This window comes from Ornithorhynchus anatinus, chromosome 3 (assembly GCF_004115215.2).
Source record: "Ornithorhynchus anatinus isolate Pmale09 chromosome 3, mOrnAna1.pri.v4, whole genome shotgun sequence".
NCBI classification, from domain to species: Eukaryota; Metazoa; Chordata; class Mammalia; order Monotremata; family Ornithorhynchidae; genus Ornithorhynchus; species Ornithorhynchus anatinus.
The window spans coordinates 36458476-36478193 of record NC_041730.1 but is presented as its reverse complement, the minus strand read 5'-3'; positions in this window follow the sequence as shown (position 1 = coordinate 36478193).

Genomic DNA, 19718 nt, shown 5'->3' with positions numbered 1-19718 from the left:
GTTGTTTTAGGCTCAGAAAACACAGAGCATGTGTTTAGTTAGTAAGTAAGTTAGAGTTCCTTAGCCACATTGACAGGGGACTGAGAGCATGCAGGGGAATGGTACACGAACCTGATTAGCTTAAACCTACCCAAACACTTACTATAGTGTCTGGCATTTAGTATAAGCTTAATGAATGAATACCATACCATAGAGAAAAAGTGTGGCCTAGTGGATAGAGCATGAGTGTGGAAGTCAGAAGGACCTGGGTTCCAGTCTCAGCTCTGCCACTTGTCTGTTGGGTGACCTTGAGCAAGTCACTTAACTTCTGTGTGCTTCAGTTACCTCATCCATACAATGGTGAAGTGGGACAAGGATTGTGTGCAACCTAATTTGTATTTACTCCATTGCTAGCACAGTGCCTGGCACATAGTAAACACTTACCAAATACTATTTAAAAAAGCAAGGATTGGTGCATATGACGAACATCCACTGTTTAACTATTTGCAAATCCCTTCATGCTCTTAGAGTGCTTTAAGTTAGGGCTTGAATGTATTATCAAGTGAGAAAATCCACTATGTAACTGTTTCTCAAATTAGATTAGGAAATGTATGATTCCCAAGACAAGTGACCCAAACCCCTTCTGTCCATTAAAATAATAGAGGGAAACTGGTATGTCATTCATATTAACTTCAAATTGTTAAGGGAAGGGAGTTGAATTTGTTCTTTCAAAAAATAGAGTGAAAATAAAGCCAAGCCTCCTTTAATAAAGTGAACAAGTTTATAAGCATATTAAATAAGTGAACAATATGCATCTAGTCTGATTTTGATTTCCAATAAAGAAATATAGAATAATGGAAAAAGCAATATGTCTTCACCTGTTTGGCAGTGCCTTCTTCCATTTTAAATAATCATGACATGAGTAAGATAATTGGCATTCAACACCATCGAGGAAATACACATCATTAATTAACTATTAATCAATATTTTGCAGGAAAAGTTCATAATACCCAGTTTTCATTTATTTTAATTTCATTAATTTTATTATTAACAACATTTATTAACGACAGTTCTGTCAGGGCTGAAGCAATTTTGAGTTTTCCATTATCATTACTTCAATACTAATGGAGAAAATTCAGCAGTATTAGATCATATTGAAATAAGTTCTCCACCAGGTGTTTTTGTCTGTATATAGTGAGACACTATTTCCAAAGAATTAGTTATGTGCACGTGCTTGATATCAAACACAATGACTACCATAAACAAGTTTTTCTTAATGACGGGTTTTCTCCAAGAACACAACTCTGGCATTAAATAGACTATGTATACTTTGTTTCCCATTCTGGAGACAACTGAAAATCAAAGTCAGAAAACAAATACAAATTTTTTTAATTCATTTTTTTCATAATGGGCTGTGTTGAGATTTAAATTGGCTCGTAGTTGTCAGAATATTTCTTTCAGTTGAACTGCATAATCGACTTCAAAATATATTATTATTTAAGCTGGTATATATATTGGCTGATGGATTTTCACAAATATTGGAGTGAAGTATAGAATATATCAATGCTTTCCAGGCTCTAGAAGGTAAACATGCCCACATATTATGACAGGAGTGAATGTATTTCAATGCTGAATAGTTGTGAACACTTTAAAGGTAAAACTGTATTGTTTAGATGGATGCCTACTGACTTTGCTGTATTGTACTCTCCCAAGTGCATAGTGTAAAAACTCAATAATACCAATGATGACATTTTAGGTGATGATGATGATAATGGGTGTGCATATATCTGCCTTGGTTTTTGAAGATGAGATTTTATCCACGTGTACAACTGTCAAGGAAAAGTCTAATCAAAACTCTCTTTAACACTGTATGCATGTAAAGATAGTTTCTTACTGTGCTGATGCATTTGTCACCTGTTGATTCCCATTTTTTTGCACTGCTGACACTCAAGAAGAGTAATCCCTTTCCAGTTTCTTTTTCTGGACTCTTTTGCAACTGGTGACTGGACTCCCAACTACAGAAAAGCAGTGTTGCCTAGTGAATAGAGTCAGAAGGACCTAGATTTTAATCCCAGCTCTGCTACGGATCTGCTGTGTGACCTTGAAAAAGTCATTTCACATCTCTGTGCCTGTTACCTCATGTATAAAATTAGGATTAGGACTGTGAACCCGATGTGGGACAGGGAGATGGGTCCAACCTGATCAAACTGTATCTACCCCAGTGCCTGTACAGTGCCTGGCACATAGTAAGCACTTAACAAATACCATTTTTTTGAAAAAGTACCCTGATGGATTATATTTAAACACCTTTAAAATGTTTAATCTTCCCTCCTTCCTTGCCTGAGTTAGCAAAGATAACTACATTCCAATCTCATTCTTAGTCATCTGCTATTGGAAGTTTGTTATGGCCTTTTTATAATGGTATTTGTTAAGTGCTTGCTATGCACCGAGGTGGACACAAGCTAATCAGGTTGGACACAGTCCATGTCCCACGTGAGGCTTACAGTCTTAATCTCTGTTTTACAGATGAGTTAACTAAAGCACAGAAAAGTTAAGAGCCTTGCCCAAAGTCACACAGCAGACAAGTGGCAGAGGCAGGATTAGAACCCAGGCCCTTCTGACTCCCAGCCCTGTGACCTATTTTCTAGGCCGCAATGCTTCTTCTTGCTCAACAATTCTCCAATGATGCTCTAGAAACTTGATATGTCTTCCATAGCATTTCCAGATGGTGGTTGGACATCATAACAGCCTCGTAGACCTTCAATTTGATATGGAGCTTGACACTTTTATTGCAACATTCTTTTCTGGACTTCTCTTAAGGGCATGCTGACTTTTTAATTTTGTTTTCTAGACTCTTAGCTCCTTCTGGGTGGGGAGTTTCAGCTTCAGCTTCATCTCTGCTGTATTGCATTATCCCAAGCACTTTGTACAGTTCCCAGTATGTGCTCAATAAATATGATTGATTGATTGATTTTCTATTTTTCATATTTATGTGCTTTATAGGACAGCATACTGGCTACATTTCAGAATTCAGTGATTGCTTTAAGTACTTTCTATATTGCTGAAGTAATCTTTTGGTTTGGTATAGAGGTAACATTTTTTTCAAACTTATTGTCAGACCAAAAGGCTATGCGAAATCTGCACATCAGTTCATAACCATTTACATTTATTTCTGTATACATCCCTTCAGAGCAAAGCTTTCTTAAATGCAGCTCCTGCCCCAAAATCACAATGATTACTCATCATATGCAAAGGCTGTTAAGTGAATAATTTCCAAATCGATCCAACCATATTCTTCTCCAACCTGCTTCAGGAGTATTCATTGAGTTTTACTCCATGCACAGCACTTTAATAAGCTCTTAGGGCTGTAAAATAAAACCACATTAGTAACCTCAATTCCTGTCCTCGAGGTGCTCAAAATCTAGATCTCTTATCAAAAATATGGCAACAGGTGAGGGCCTACAACTTAGCCCTATTTATTTTTATCAGTGATGGGGAATGAGTTAGAAAGGGCACTTTCAACTCTGATTCACTCACCCAGGAAATTTGATTAATTTCTTAGGACATTTTAATTTAATTTAGCAAGGTCCAAAAACCTGGTCTATTGATGGTATCCAATTATATTTTTTTAGGGCACTAAATATGGTACAGAGTCTTAGTGATGATATCTGATCCCTTTCTGAATCTTTCTGGCTGAAAAGATCATAACATTTGCACCATGATGTGGTGTGTAGCCACACTGTGATTTGAGCAGAACGTATCTGACTGTGCTTTTCAGTAACTTGTCAGAAAGCCAGAGTCTTCAGAGTTTTCAGAAGAAAGCAAGGTGATTCCCCTGTAGTTTTCAAAGTCATATTTCTCTCATTGTTCTTGAAAGAGGGGATCAAGGTAGCATCCTTGAAGCCTTGTGCCAACTCCCTAATGATTCGCATTTGAGGGAAAAAAGTTTCTGTGGATACCTGAGTTAGAAAGTCTCCTCCATACCTATACATTTTTGCAGGAATGTGTTAGTTTTATAACTGTTGGTTAAAAGGAGATGCAACTAGTTCCAAAATACAATTAGCATATCAATTAATGTATTATTCTACTTATTTGACTCATTTTCTACAAAGATAAAATTAATGCATTAAGTATACTTGGTGCCTTGTAGAACTCAACACTTCTCTGCCAAGGAATTATAAATTTATTCAGAGGTAAATGGTGTTTTCTTAACTCTGAATAGTACTGTTCTGTAAGACATGATATGTGAGCCAGCCTTTTGTTTATGCCAAAAGCTAATCACTTTGACTGAAAAAAAAAGATGATCTGAAGTGGTAATTAGGTCTGATTAAGCAACTCATGAAGGCTAGCCTTGGAGCACACTTTATTCATATCTGATCATCTTTTATAAAGAAGAGCACTTAACTATTAAAAAAAAATCAAGCTTAATATATTATTTCCAAAGAACATGATATTTGGTAGTAGATGGAAAAAGAAAACTAAGAACATAAGCAATATGACAGTGGGGTCAGATGATAGTCTATCTAGTCCAGTATTCAGCATCTGAGAGTGGAATCTAGAAGTGCTCTTCTCATGAACGTATGTACTAACAACCATACCTTTTCTCACTAAAAGCATATTTTGGACATAAAGTTCACAAATTTATCCTAATATTTCATTACCCACTTCCATCCTAAACATACCTAATTTCTCTACTTGTAATGTATGTACACCTCTATCAAACTGATTGGTGTTTTCTGCCCACATAGCTTCTATTGGCAAGGAATTTCAATTTTTTACCATCTACTAGGTGAAGAAGGGTTCTTGAAGAAAATATGCTTGTATATTATAGATTTCAAACACTAAGAACATGAAAAGATGTCACTTTTGCAACAGATGTTTCAGAACATAGGTTCTCTCTATAAATACGGATGTTATGAAGGAATTTTTGATGGATTATCTATGACATTTAATCAGGTAAAATACCTTATACACATTTATGTGGACTTTCTTGATGGAGAGAATCAGAAAGTTTCCTTGTTATTCCATCATGTTAGCTATCTATTAAGGCAAAGCCTTGCACTGAAGAATTAGTATACCATTTAATCTGAAAAATGCTTCCAATTTCCAACAAAATACAAGTTCTAGAAAAAAAATCAATACTATATTAGCTCTGAGATTAGCACAAATCTATGAAGAACAGAAGACAAACATATCAAGAATAACCAGAAAGAACAAGAAAGACAATCATGCAAGGTCAGATTTTCTTACTAAAAATGGAAATCCTAACCTGGAAAAATTAATCGTTTCTTTAAAAGTTAATATACCCGCATTCTGAAAAATGAGTTTTCAAAATCTTGTTCAAAAATGTATAAACACATTTAGTTTACTATATTGTCAAACCAAAATGTGAAGAAGCCAGTGTGCCAAGTTCTTTAACTTTGGAGTTGCATAGAAAAGTCTTTGTGGCCTATTGGAAAGATCTTGGGCCAGAAAGTCAAAGGACCTGGGTTCTAATCCAGTTCCACCACTTGTCTACTGTGTCACCTTGGCCAAGTCACTTAACTTCTCTGTGTCTCCATTTCCATCTGTAAAATGTGAATTAAATCCTTCACCTTCCTACTTAGAATCTGAATGCTGAGTGGGACAAAGACTGTCCAATCTGGTTATCAGGGTGATTGGCATTTGGGCTTTCCAGAAGGTGTTTGTCTTCACTGTCAGGAGTGTAAAGTAATGTGGGGGAAGGTTGCCTATCTGTACTTCACCAAAACTGGTGATCTAATAGGCCAAATAAGAATTTGTTTTCACAAGCAAAAGTCTTAGGGTAGAAATGTCAGTGTACTCTGGAGGACTGTCTCCAAGGATATGATAAGGAGCCATTAATTAACCTCAATGAGTACAATTTTAAAACTCCATTGTTTGTGAAATTTCCATTTGAATTGCAATTTTGATAAAACATAATCACTGGCCATCACCTTGTCTAAGAAGCTATTTCAGCCATCTGCTCTAGGGTATTTTTGAGCTTCCACCTGCGCCATACCCCTCCCTCATTCATTTTGACAGCATTGCTTTTAAGAGGGCTGTCGGTCTGTGTTTCGTGCAGTGCAGTTCAGCAAAAACAATTAGGATTTACAGATCACCTCAGCCTTGCCAGGTGAACATCAGTTCAGATGTTTGAAACTTAAGCTATCAACCCATCTGAAGCTTCAGAAAGTCACATTCAAATCTTCAAGAATGCAGAATATCAAGCTCCCAGGGAATTCAGCAACCTGAAAAGCACCTTGTGACAACATTTCAGCAGTTCTATTGGAATAAAGGCACCTAATATAAAAAGGAAGTGGGTACCTCTCGGGAACACTATCTATCAAGCAGCTATCAACAATGTGGCTTTGGAAGGGAGAAGTAGTGAGGCCTAGGAGAGAAGCAGCTTCTTTTTCTTCTTGGTTTAGTGGATAAAGGGTTCTAATCCTGACTCTGTCACTTGTCTGCTGTGTGGCCTTGAGCAAGTTGCTTAACTTCTCTGTGCCTCAGTTTTTTCCACTACAAAAATGGAAATTCCATACATGTTCTCCATCCTATTTAGACTGTGAGGCCCATGTGGGACTGGGACTGCATACACTCTGATGAACATAGTAACTGTTTAACAAATACCATAAAAAAGACACATCATCAGGTCAGGTTTGATGAAAGTAATTCAGATGTCGAAACTACTTGCAGCAAAACAAACATAAGATCTACCATATCTGGGTGGGTCCCAGAGAGGACTTTCCTGAGTAACCCATTATTTCCCCACCCTAATTGTCCTCCCTTCTGCATCACCTATAAATTTCGGTCTGTACCCCTTAAGCACTTTGATACTCACCCCATACCAAGCCTCAAAGCATTTTTGTACAGCCTTATAATCTGTTGCTTGCCTACCTGTAAATTATTGTAATGTCCTCCTCCTTTTCTAGATTGTATGCTCCTTGTGGGCAGGGATTGTGTCTACCAACTCTATTGTATTACCTACCAACTCTCCCATGTGCTTAATTCAGTGCATATTGTAAGTGCTCAATAAATGTCTTTCATTGATTGATTGATAATTATAATAAAATGTCAGTCTTCAAAAATCTGGGTACAGCCATATATACCAAAGCAAGAAACCTACTTGACCAGCAATGGCAACCCAAAGCCAAGAAATCCAAGGAGATACTGACCAACTCCAAAAAAAAAAGGCAATTAATTATTATTAAGGAAGACATAAAGGCCCACTCAGACTACAGTAACACTGCTGAGGAATGCTTGTGGAACCTCCCTCCCTCCTCACTGAAAAAGAAATATGCAGATGGAAAAAACTAGAACATGATGTCTGGAATTGCCCTTTCCACCACTGAGGAGGAAAAGGAGGTCCTTAAAAATATAGAAAATCAGACAAAAGGTAAAAGATGTATATAAAAAGCCCTGATAAATGGCAAAACAAATGGATGTGATAGAATTTCCTGAAGAAATTTACAAGCAAGGGGGATTTAGAGTTAGACATCTGCATTAGCTGTTCTTCAGCATTTGGAACAATGAAGAAATAAGAAACCTAGCTTTCAGAGGTATAATTGATTTTTTTTCCTTAATGAACTAATGATATGTTTGAAATACTAATTAAATGAACAGTACAATCAAACTTTAAATATTTTCTTCTTTTTTTCATTTTTCCTTACTGAGGAACACAATTGCTAAGCATCTTTTTGTGGGACTATTGAAAATAAGACTTATTTAAGAAAAAAATGATTAACATTGTCACACCTTGCTTAGAAAAAGCCATAGCTGTGAAAAATGTTTGTATTGTACTCTCCCAAGTGCTTAGTATAGTGTTCTGCACATACTAAGCACTCAATACATACAATTGATTGATAAATTGATTGATTCTCTCTTAGAGAGTTTTTGCTCAGCTTTGATTGCCAATTTTGTGGAACCTGTCTGGATGAAGAATACATTTGCCACTTCAGTCAAAGTGAGACACCCCATTTTTAACTGTTTCAGGCTTGGTGGACCTGCCTCTTACTTCTCAGGGAAGGGAAAGGGAAAGAGAAGGAAATTCAACCGTCCTTGTATGACATATGTAAATATAGTTGTGCCACTATGTACAAGCAAGGTACCTCTGCACAAGGACTACTATAATCAGTTCTTTTCACTAGATCTTACTAAAGACATAATGGAGATGAGATGGTTCAAAGGAGAGCAACCAAGGTGATAAAGACTATGGAACAGCTTCTATTTGAGGATAGAATAAAAAGATTAGGGTTCCGATCTGTACAAATGGTGGAAGTTTCCAAATCATGAAGGGCATGGGTAGGAAAAACTTGGAATTGTTACTCTTTAAATCTCATGGTATCATAATGAAAGGGAAATCATTGATATTTGAATGTGCCTGGCACACTGGCACAGTGCTTGGCTCAAAGTAAGTGCTTAGCAAGTACCATGAAAAGAATGTGGTACTTTTAAAACAAAGAAAATAAATATTTCTTCACCAGTAGATTAAATATAAATATATATACATATATATTATTCAACACTACAAGGAGTAGTGCAGGCCAAAATATCCAGTTTCTAGATGGCATGGGTAAATTTAACGATAAGCAGTTCATAATGAGTCACCAGAGGAAAGATTGGTGATGATATTTGATAGCACTAGGGATAAGAAAGCAATTCAACCTGGTGGAAAGAACAGGGATCTAGGTTCTAATTCTGACTCCACCAATTTCCTTCTCTGTGACTTAGGGCAAGTCACTTAGCTTCTCTGTGCCTCATTTTCCTCATTTGCAAAATGAGGATGAAATGCCTATTTTACCTCCTTATTAGACTGTGAGCTCCATGGGGGACAGATGCCATGTCTGAACTGAATGTATTGTATCTACCCCAGGGCTTAGTACAGAATTTGGCTTGGCAACTACCTCTATTATCCTTATATTCCCAAGAATCAAGGTGGGTCCTCTTATTCCTAGAGGAGATAGAATGTTGAGACTAGCAGGGCATTGGTTGAACCATTCATCACACCCATTAATGAATGACATTACTTACGCTCTTATGTTCATGTAGGAATAGGGTTAATAATTATATGAGATTGGCCCAAAGAGCAAAGGCACAATTAAGTCAAACAAAATGTGTATGGATTTGTGAAATTAGAGTTAGAAAAGAAAATGGTAAATATCCCTTCAAGAAATAATTCTGCCGAGTTGTATGTACTCCTAGATATGCTCAGTATGAATAAAGAAGTGAAAATAGAACACTATACTTCAAGGATTTTACTGTCTGACAGAAGGAGACCTAAATTTATCCAATGGGTACTAATTCAATAGTCAGGCCTCTGCAAAACTGTCTGAGACTTTATTTACAGCGGAGTTGTTAACAGAGCCTGGAGAACATTCAAAGTAACATAAGTTGCAATAATTTACAGCGAACAACCTGGTTAGAAAATTTTTTCCCCTAAATTTGTGAATCAATTTGCATCCAAAACAAATAGAAACTAGAAGTTGTGAAGCTGTTTCTAAAACCTAGATTTTCTAATGGAAAAATAAAGCATTAAACAGCTTAAGTCTAAAAAGGAAATCACATTTTGAAAAAAATAGAGACATTTTAGTGTTCTCTAAGATGGTTACAAGGGACCAGATTGCACATTTCTGCAAAACTGTTTTTAAATCCTCATAAAATATAAAAATTGCAAACAATTTGGATTATTGGCTTGTTCCAGAAAATGTTCTCTGTCTCTCTCTTTTGCTTTCCCTCTCTCTTTTGCTCTATTTATCTCTTTATTCTCTGTGACTCTGTCCCTGTCTCCCTCTGCTTCTCTTTGTCTCTGACTGTTTCTATGTATCTCAACCTTTGTCTTGTCACCAACATACAGAAACAATCTAATGATATATATATATATGATTATATTGTTATATATTGTTATATTGTTATTGTTTATACTCTGTTATGAGGCCAACAGAAAGAGCACCGCTCTGAAATCAGTAGACTTGGGTTTGGGTTCCAGTTCTGGTTCTAACTGCTGGGTCTACACCATCACGGGCAAAATTTTCTCACCTTAGAAGCATCTAAGGAATATTTTGTAGGGTGAACTGGCTTAGCAGAAATCTTGAAATAGCTGGCTAACCTAGGGAGCAAAGTTGGAAATGCTTACCTATGCAACAACCTAACTCTATTGAACTTTATCAAGTTCTTAGCACAGTCCTTGGCACAAAATACATACTCAGTAAATAGTTGCTCTGACTGTATAGGGTAAAGAACAGTTAAAGAACATTTTCATACATTTTGCAGTGTTAGTCACTCCTGCCTTGCTGTCATTCATTCATTCATTCACTTGATCATATTTATTGAGTGCTTATTGTATGCAGAGCACTGTACTAAGTGCTTAGGAAGTACAGCTCAGAAACAAATAGTGACAATCCCTGTCCCATGGTCAAGCATGACTGACAGGAAAGAAAGAGTGTAATTGGACCTGTACAAATCAGAGTAACTGTAATAAATTCTATATGCAGGATCTTAAATCCTGAAGTCTCAGGACCAAGGTTTATCTGTGACTCCTGACAAGAAACTCCATCACTGTACTTTTCCTTTAAAGAAACATTTACAAGTGAAGAGTCAGTGTCATTTATTCAGTCAATCAAAGGGAAGTAGTAAGTGCATGTAGTATACAGAGCACTGTAATAAGTGCTTGGAAGAGTATAATTCAGCGAGTTGGTAGATAGAATCCCTGCCCTTCATGAGAGAGGCTGGAACTGGAGAGATAAACTTGGCAGACATCAGTGAAAATATGGTAGTTGAAGTAGATGAACTGAGCCTTGAGAGACCCCTAATGTTAGGAAGTCCAAGGCAGAGGAAAAGACCATGCAAGAGACTAAAAAGGAGCAGCCAAAGAAGTAGTTGGAGAATAAGGAGTGTACAGTGTCAGTGAAGCCAAGATTTGATACTGTTTCTAGGAGAAAAGGGTGGTCCACAGAGCCAAAGGTGCCTGAGAGGCTGAAGAGAATTAGAATGAAGTAGAGTCCACTGGACTTGCAAGGATAATGTCACTGGAGACTTTGGAGAGATTGAGCAGAGGGGGAGAAATAATAATAATTTAAAATTATGGTAATGTTAATCTCTAGGCTCATTGTTGAGAACATAGGAAATGAAAGAAATGTGGCCATTTGACCAAAACCTTCAAAAAAGGGAGCAACTGCTGAAGTAAAGGATTGGGTGGTGGAAATTAAGAAAGAAAAGCAGAGCAATACTAGGGAAAGAAACAAAAGACATTTATAAGAGAGTTAGTAGCCACATTCCCTGCCCACAATGAAAAAGTTGGGGGAAAATAATTAGGGGCTATAAACAGTGGAATATATCAATAGGCAGAGGTGAAAAGATTGTAGTTAATACAGCAAGACTTTGCAGATTTCAGCTGATTTTGTCATACTTTGCAACGTGCTTAATTTTCTACTGGCCATCTCTCACTTATCTTCATGAATTTCTATTTCAACAAGAGTTAATACTTTAGATCTGCATTTGGCAGACTGTGCTCAGAACAAAGACTAATGTCTGGTGAAGGACTTCCTTCCATTTGAGATTGTCTATCCTACTAACCAGCAAAAGAACAAAGATGAAGCAGAAGGGAAAAAGCAAAAGTTCCTAGCAAAGTAGGGCAACACTAATTTCTTAACAATGTAAGAAAACTGTTTGAATAAGACTCCTGGGAAGGAAAGGAATAATGAGAATTTCGTTCTAGCTTTTTGACTCTGGAAATAAGAAAACTGAATGGTTAACCACAACAGGATTCCATTTTTTCTGATTCTTTCTTCCCAGGAAATCAGTTTTACTTTAAGAGGGAACTGTGCAAATCAACAGTTGAGGGATATTTAGAATTCACAAAGGTGTTTTAGGAGGATTTGTGGAATTGGCTTTTAACTTCATTTAATGATCTGAAAAGCATTAGAGAAACTGAAATGAGAAATAGCACTGAAATGTATTCTATTCACCTATTTCTTGGTGCTCATTGTATTTAGCATAGCCCCAATATTGATTTACCCTCCAAAATTCAAAGTTATAATATGCAACTAAAGGGTTTACCTTTATTAAAATAAGTTGCACTGAATAAATAGCATCAAAACATTTTATATTAACATTTTATTAAGCCTCAAAATTTAATATCAGGTATGACTTACCAGGAGGAAATGACTGTTATCCAGATGTGAAGATAAGAGGATGGATTCCAATTCTCATTTGAAACAGTGTGGCTCAGTGGAACGAGCCCGGGCTTGGGAGTCAGAGGTCATAGGTTTTAACCCTGGCTCCTCCACTTGTCAGCTGTGTGACTATGAGCAAGTCACTAAACTTCTCTGTGCCTCAGTTCCCCCATCTGTAAAATGGGGATTAAGACTGTGAACCCCACATGGAACAACCTCTTTACCTTGTATCCTCCCACCCCCCAGTGCTTAGAACAGGGCTTGGCACATAGTAAGCGCTTAACAAATACCATGATTATTATTATTAGCCACTCAATTCATGACTAACAAGATTCATTTATTTTTCCTCTTGCTGATTTTGTTCATAGAGTTAAAAAATGTTAGCTTGTGATGTGTTTTGAGAGCCTTAGGTGCAAAATCAGAAAAATTAAACATATTATAATTTTCACAGTTCACAACTACACAGGACACTCTTTAATCTTAAGCACCTCAAATAAATGCTCCATTTTTAGAATTTTTTAGTAGCATGTTTACTCTGTGTTTAGTATTAAATGTTGGCAGCCAAACTATGGTACATATATTGTTTATGGGTAAGGGGAAGAAACAAAACTCATTAATATCTTACCCTGAGAGAAAACCATTTCTCTCACCATGCTACAGCCTATTACTGAAAACTTAGCCAAACAGCTGAGAGGGAACAATCTCTTCCAGCTATAAACAATTTGCAATTATATCCTTAATTTGGTTCAAAGAAAATGTTCCCTGCCTCAATTTCTTTAGGTTAGAAAAAGAAAATTGGGATTTGAAAAAAATAATTTTGTTAACATGGTTGTAACAAATAAAGTGGTTAGCAAAAAGTATAGAGAAGCAGCATGGCCTAATGGAAATAGCACAGGCCTGGGAGTCAGAGGACCTTTAGTTCTAATTGTTTAACTGAAAATTTTTCATTACAGCTCTAAAAGGGTGATATTGCATTAAAATATACCAGAATCATTAGGAAAAAAAAATTAACAGTGTAGGAAAAAATAATACAACATGTATTCACAGAGTTGGAAAATGTCCCTTTAATCAGTACAAAAACATGAATTTTCCATAATATTTCATCTGAATGCCAAATTTTCTTGTCTAGTAGTAACCCGATATTTTTACTTACTTTCCTCTGCTTTCTCCTTTAAACTCACTGCTGATAGAATATTAGTCCTAGTCTATTAGCAATTTCCATAATTAACTATTTGAAAATGTAAATGAATCACGTTTTATTAGTTTTAAAGGATTTTAATGGATCCTCATATCATTGTTTTAGGAAGGAATGTTTGTGGTGGAAAGATCACTGGCCTCTGTGAACTTCAGCAAATCATTTAACCTCTGTCAGCCTCAATTTCCTCATCTATAAAATGGGCATAAAAATACATCACGATGAATCATTATTCAATCAGTCAATGGTATTTAATGAGAGCATATTTAGTGCTAGCACTACAAAAAAACCTTGGGAAAGTACAACAATAGCAAAATCCATGTCTGCTGCCCTCAGGAAGTTTAAAAATGAAGGGGGAAGACAAATAAAATTTATTTATATATAAGAAAACCTGGATGAAGAAAAAGTATGAAGCAGGAAGCAGTAAGAATATATCAGGATGAAATAGCTGAATAATCTATTGAATGTGCAGATAAATGTACATGTGATATGTGAATAGATCAATAAATATACTTGTTTATGTATATTGATAATAGGATCAAATTGTATAAGAACCAAGTGTGAATGTTGATCCAAAGGAACTTGCTGGTACCTTGTAAAGCAATGGGTCTGGGAGTCAGAGGACCTGTGTTTTAATTTCAGGTCTACCACTTGTCTGCTGTATGACATCTGGCAAGCCACTGAATTTCTCTGTGCCTCAGTTTCTTTATCTGTAGCAATTCTATTCCTGTTCTCCCTCCCATTTAAATTTAGACTATGATCCTCATAAAGGACAGGTACTCTGGCTGATCTGATTTTCTCATATCTACCCCAGCACTACCCCAGTCCAGTGCTTAGCACACAGAAAGTGTTTAACAAATGAAAATGGAGCAAAGTGCACAGGTGTGGAAGAGATTCTTTTTAAGATACAGGAACAAGCAGGAATACAGACCCTGTCTGAACCATTGTCTGTGTATAGAGGGACAACTCAATTGACTGCTAAACATTTTTGTAACAATTATTACTTTTTCTAAAAGTAGTATTTGTAAAGTGCTTACTACATACCAAGAACTGAACTAAGCACTGAGATCTTCACAAGTTAATCATGTCAGACACAGTTCCTGTCCCACACAAGGCTCACATTTTAAAAGGAAGGAAAACAGGAATTGAATTACTATTTTATAGATGAGGAAACTGAGTAAATGAAAAGTTAAGTGATTTGTCCAAGGTCACATAGCAGGCAAATGGCTGATCGAGATATAGAGCAAGTTCAAGTCCATTGCCCGGCCTGTGCTCTTTCCACTAGGCCATGTCTTGGAGAGTACAAATGACAAGTACAGAGCCAATGGGCACAGGAGAGTTAGAAAATGGTTTGCCTGAGGACGTGCTATTCTTGAAAATTAAAATGTAGAAATCTTTTTTCCATCCCTTGTTTCATTTTGGCTATGACTCCCCTTAGACCTAACTTGATATTTGAAAAGTTTTGATCGATGTCAACAAGTAAATCATTGCTGTCACTCTTGGGCAAAGAAGAAATTAAAGCCATTTTAACTCAGTATAATACTGCTCAGAAAATCTGTGAATAACTTGCATTTGGCATCTCTTATACTGTTCCCCACTTCCTTTGTAAATTGGGCCCTTGAAATGAAATATTTTATTATTCCAGCAACTATTTAAGTGGAATTCTTTGCCTTAGCATTTAAGGATTTCACAGATTGGAACAAACTGCATTTTTTGAGGGTGAAAGTATCCTTGGGAGGTAATATAGAAAGTGTCTGTGACCCTTTCCCCACCTACATCAGGGTATCAATCTGTCAATCAATTGCACTATTTATATTATTTGTTAAGCGCTTACTATGTGGCAAGCACTGTTCTAAGCGCTAGGATAGATACAAAGTAGTCAGGTTGCCCCACGTAGAGTTCACAGTCTTAATCCCCATTTTACAGATGAGGTAACTGAGGCACAGAGAAGTTAAGACCAAGGTCACACAGCTGACAAGTGGCAGGACTGGGATTAGAAGCCATGACCTTCTGACCTCCCAGGCCAGTGCTCTGAATACTAGTGACCCTGACACACTAGAAGTTAGCTTGGCTGAGTCACTTAACTGCTCTGTGGCTCAGTTTCCTCATCTATAAAGTGGGAATTCACTACCTGTTCTTCCTCCTAATAAGATTGTGAGTCTTGTGTGGGACTGATAGTCTTCTATCCCAGTGCATGCATAGTACAGTACATAGTAAGGTACAACAAATAATGCAGTTATGGATAAAAGAACATACAGATCCATGTCAGGACTGGACAGGAGACAGGTCAGTTTAAACTAGTAGGTCCAATAGAAAACCAGATGACTGGTTTCATTAGTTGCCCAGGGGAAATAGTCCTTTCATAGTACATTGGAGATGTTTTCAAGATTAGTTAATGACCACTAAAATATATTGGAAAAAAATCTGTAGAAATATTATTAGGGTACCTAGACCTTGAGATAACCATCAACTTGTCCAAGAGCTCAATATTTCCAACCACCCACACACTACACTGCAATGAAAATGATACCAATAATAGAGTTTTAGAGCTATTTTTTCAAAAATAAAGCATATCTTTTAGGCACACAGATTATGTAAGTGAATTCACTTGGAAGCACATTTAAATTAGCCAGGCTAATCCTCATGATTATGTTTCAGTGCACTTACTATGCAGATAGACTTACGGTGGATTACTGAATATTTGAAATAGAAACTCATTCAGCCTATACAGGGAAAGTGCTGGCTCCCTTGAAAACACCCATGATTGAAGGCCTGGAGACATCTGTGTTTCTGATCATTTGCCTGACAAACTCAAAACCTGTGACTGCCAGCTCTAATTATGTCATTTTGGAAAATGCTTGCCAGAAAACTGCCTGGACCACTATACCTGAGGCCCTTGGGCTTCATTCTCTTACAATTTCCAAATTTTCAGATCGCTCCTCTCTCACAGCCTAAAGAAATCAAGCCTGTGCAGAATCCATCAGACCACAGACCCTCAGACCACCTAAAAGATTCCTACATATAAAACCCCAACTCTGATTAGCAAAGGAACCCTGAGTGTAGTCAGAGAGAAAATTTTTTCAGAGAAACTCATAACTCTCCAGTAATTTCCATATTACACATTTGACCATCGTTGATGGTGAAGAGTCTCCCAAGGACTCTCAACCTGGATAATGCTCCATTGATTAAATGGATCCTGAAGTGGACTTTTCAGTTTGAATTAAAGATTGGCTGTCAGCCTTGATCGAAATAACCAGATTAATGATATACTTCATTTTATGCAAAATAGACAAAATCCACATCAGCTTTCTCACTTTTCCTATCGAAAGTGGGCAGGATGATAGCTTCCTTGAATTCCTAGGGCATTTCTCAGTGTTCCATAAACGAAGGGAGAAACTGAGTAACCATGTGAGCATTGCTTGAAATTCTCTCAAGTTCAACTTGTATTTACTTAAATCCACCTGTTGTGATTTAGTGGAAAGATCATGGGCCTGGGTGTCAGAAGACCAGGATTCAATCTTGGTTCTGTCCCTTGTCTGCTGTGGGACCTTGCATACACAGATACATACTTATCTGTGCCTCAGTTTCATCATCAGTAAAATGGGAATTTGATTCTCATTCTTCTGAATGAGAATCAGAAGATTCTCATTTGTTAAGTTCTGACTATGTGCCAGGCACTGTACTATGTACTTGGGTAGATACAAGATATTCAGGTTGGACACAGTCCTTGTCTCACATAGGGCTCATAGTCTTAATCCCCATTTTCTAGGTAAAATAGAAATGGGGTAGATGGGGATTATGTCTGATCTTATTTTCCTGTAATGACCCTAGTGCTTGGCCTATTAATTTACTTAGTTTAATATCCCCGAGTATATATTACAACTGGCCAAATGGATTTGAGGCTCAATTGGCCAGTTTGCCAACATTGATCTGATTTACTGAATAGTTAACACACAACCCCTGTGTGTGATGTAAACACAGTTAGAAGCAACTATTATGATGTTACGTTACTCTTATCCATGGGCAGTTGAAGAGAGAGGTCTTAGTTTGCCCTAGGCTGAGCATAGATCAAACTCCCTTTGTTAAATAGAACCAAACTGTTCACTGTGCTATTTTATCCCATTTACTAACCTCCAAATAAAATACAGCCTACTCTCTGCTTGAAATTGATCAGTATCTAGTGGGTGGGTAATATTACTGGACTTAAAAACAAAATGACAGCCCAGTTCTGACAGACACTTAGAAGCTCACGGTAGACAGGGAATGTGTCTTCTTATTGTTGTATTGTACCTTCCCAAACTTTAGTACAGTGCTCTGCACACATAAAGAGCTCAATAAATACAATTGAATGAATGAAACAAAGTCTTCAGCAGCTTGAAATTTCGCCCTAGTTTATTAAAAATGACCCCAGCCTAAATTCCCCAAAACTGAACCTTCTCCTCAGTTATGCTTTTTTGGGGAAATTGCAGGGGGTGGGCTGGAGAGACATGAGGATGAGTTTGTGCTGCATGGAGAGAGGAGAAATAAGTCAAAATCCATGTGAATGCTGGGGATGGGTTGGAGCTGGACTTACAAAACTCAGTGGCTAACGTGGGGTGTGAAAGAGAGTTAGAGAGGGGAGTCACGTTGGTGAGAAGATTGTATGTTCTTGGATGCTGTAAATTAAAGTACAGAAATAAAAGATGTAATTTGTGTACAATATACTTGCAGTACTTTCATTTTTAGTATCACCTACTGGGTATTGATCAGGGCACATCTGTCAGGATAAAGTGAATTTATTCTGGGCTGGCAGGGGACTGCCAGTCTTTGGAGGAGTTAGCTTATCTTGCCTACTATTTCCATGCTTTTATATGATTTTCCATCTTGCAATTTTTAAAACTGAAATATATATTTCAATTGAAAACTCTTTTTGTTTGGTCACATAGTGCCTTCTAAGAAGCTGTGACAATCAAATTTGTGTCATTCTATGTCAGGTTCCCTTATATCATTTAATACTCTAGCAGCAACATTTATTGCAGCTGGGAAGCATCCTTTTCAAATGATATCTTTAATTAAGCACAGGTTCTGGAAAGGTTTTAAACAGACTACTAATCTAGGAACAAAATCATCAAATTAATTTGGATTTGCCATTGTAAATCTAGGTTATCCTTTTTACTACCAACTGACTGTATTTCAAATATTATTGATTTTCCTAATTTTTTAGCCTACATGGTTAGCAGGGAAATATTCAATTCAAAATGAAATCTTGATGTTTCAACTACTATTTTTGAAAGATCATTAAGATCCATTCATTCCAAACTAAAGTATTGTCAAATGCTACAAATAATCTGCCCATCCTCCCCAGTTCACTCACTAGATTCAAATGTTGTTGCTGGCAATGATCATTCTGAGAAAGCGGCTGCAAAACAGATGATTATCAAGTCTTAAAGACATTATTCGTTACAGAAAAATGGCATCAAATGGCCCCAAGATATACCTAATCCACTAAATGTCATAAAGGAACACTTCCCAGTTGTAGATGACTGTTCTAAGCATTCTTCTCAATCACTCAATCAATCAGTCATTTATTGAGCACTTACTGTGTGCACTGTACTAAGCACTTTGTAGAATATAACAGAATCAGTAGAAAAGTCCCCTGCCCATATGAGCTTAGAGTCTAGACAACAAGGTTTCATCAAAGGAATTTATCTTTTCTCTTACCTAAGGAGCCTTATATTAGGAATTAAACATGGTAAAGGAAGAGAGCTAGAAAAATGCTGGCTGTGCCTTTCAAGTCACTTAACTTCTCTGGGCCTCAGTTCCCTCATCTGTAAAATGGGGATTAAGACTGTGAGCCCCACATGGGACAACCTGATTCCCCTGTGTCTACCCCAGCGCTTAGAACAGTGCTCGGCACATAGTAAGCGCTTAACAAATACCAACATTATTATTATTTACTTCTTACAGACAACAGGGTTAGAACAAAAAGACACTGTTACTCCCAGCCTGATATTGAGAAGCACCAGGGTGAGAAACACATGATGTAGTTTTATTGGTTTGATTCAAGAAGATTGAGTAAAAACAACTGAAGCTGAAATGTCTGGAAGAGTACAATACAACAGAATTAGCAGAAACCTTCCTGCCCCTAACCTCCCTGTCCAGAGAGGGAGACATACATTAACTGCAAGATGGCTTTGATTAGAAAAAGGAGAAATGTTAAGGGAAGCAGATCAGTTGAGTATCTACTTAAGTGGTGGGGAAAAAATGCCTGGCTTAAAATTGTGATAGCATTTGACCTTTAGTCATCACACCAAAATGTGTGGAGGACCTACATAGCGTTTGACGTATGCCAAGTGGACAGACTGAACTAGAAGAATGTTAAAGTGTGGTACGAT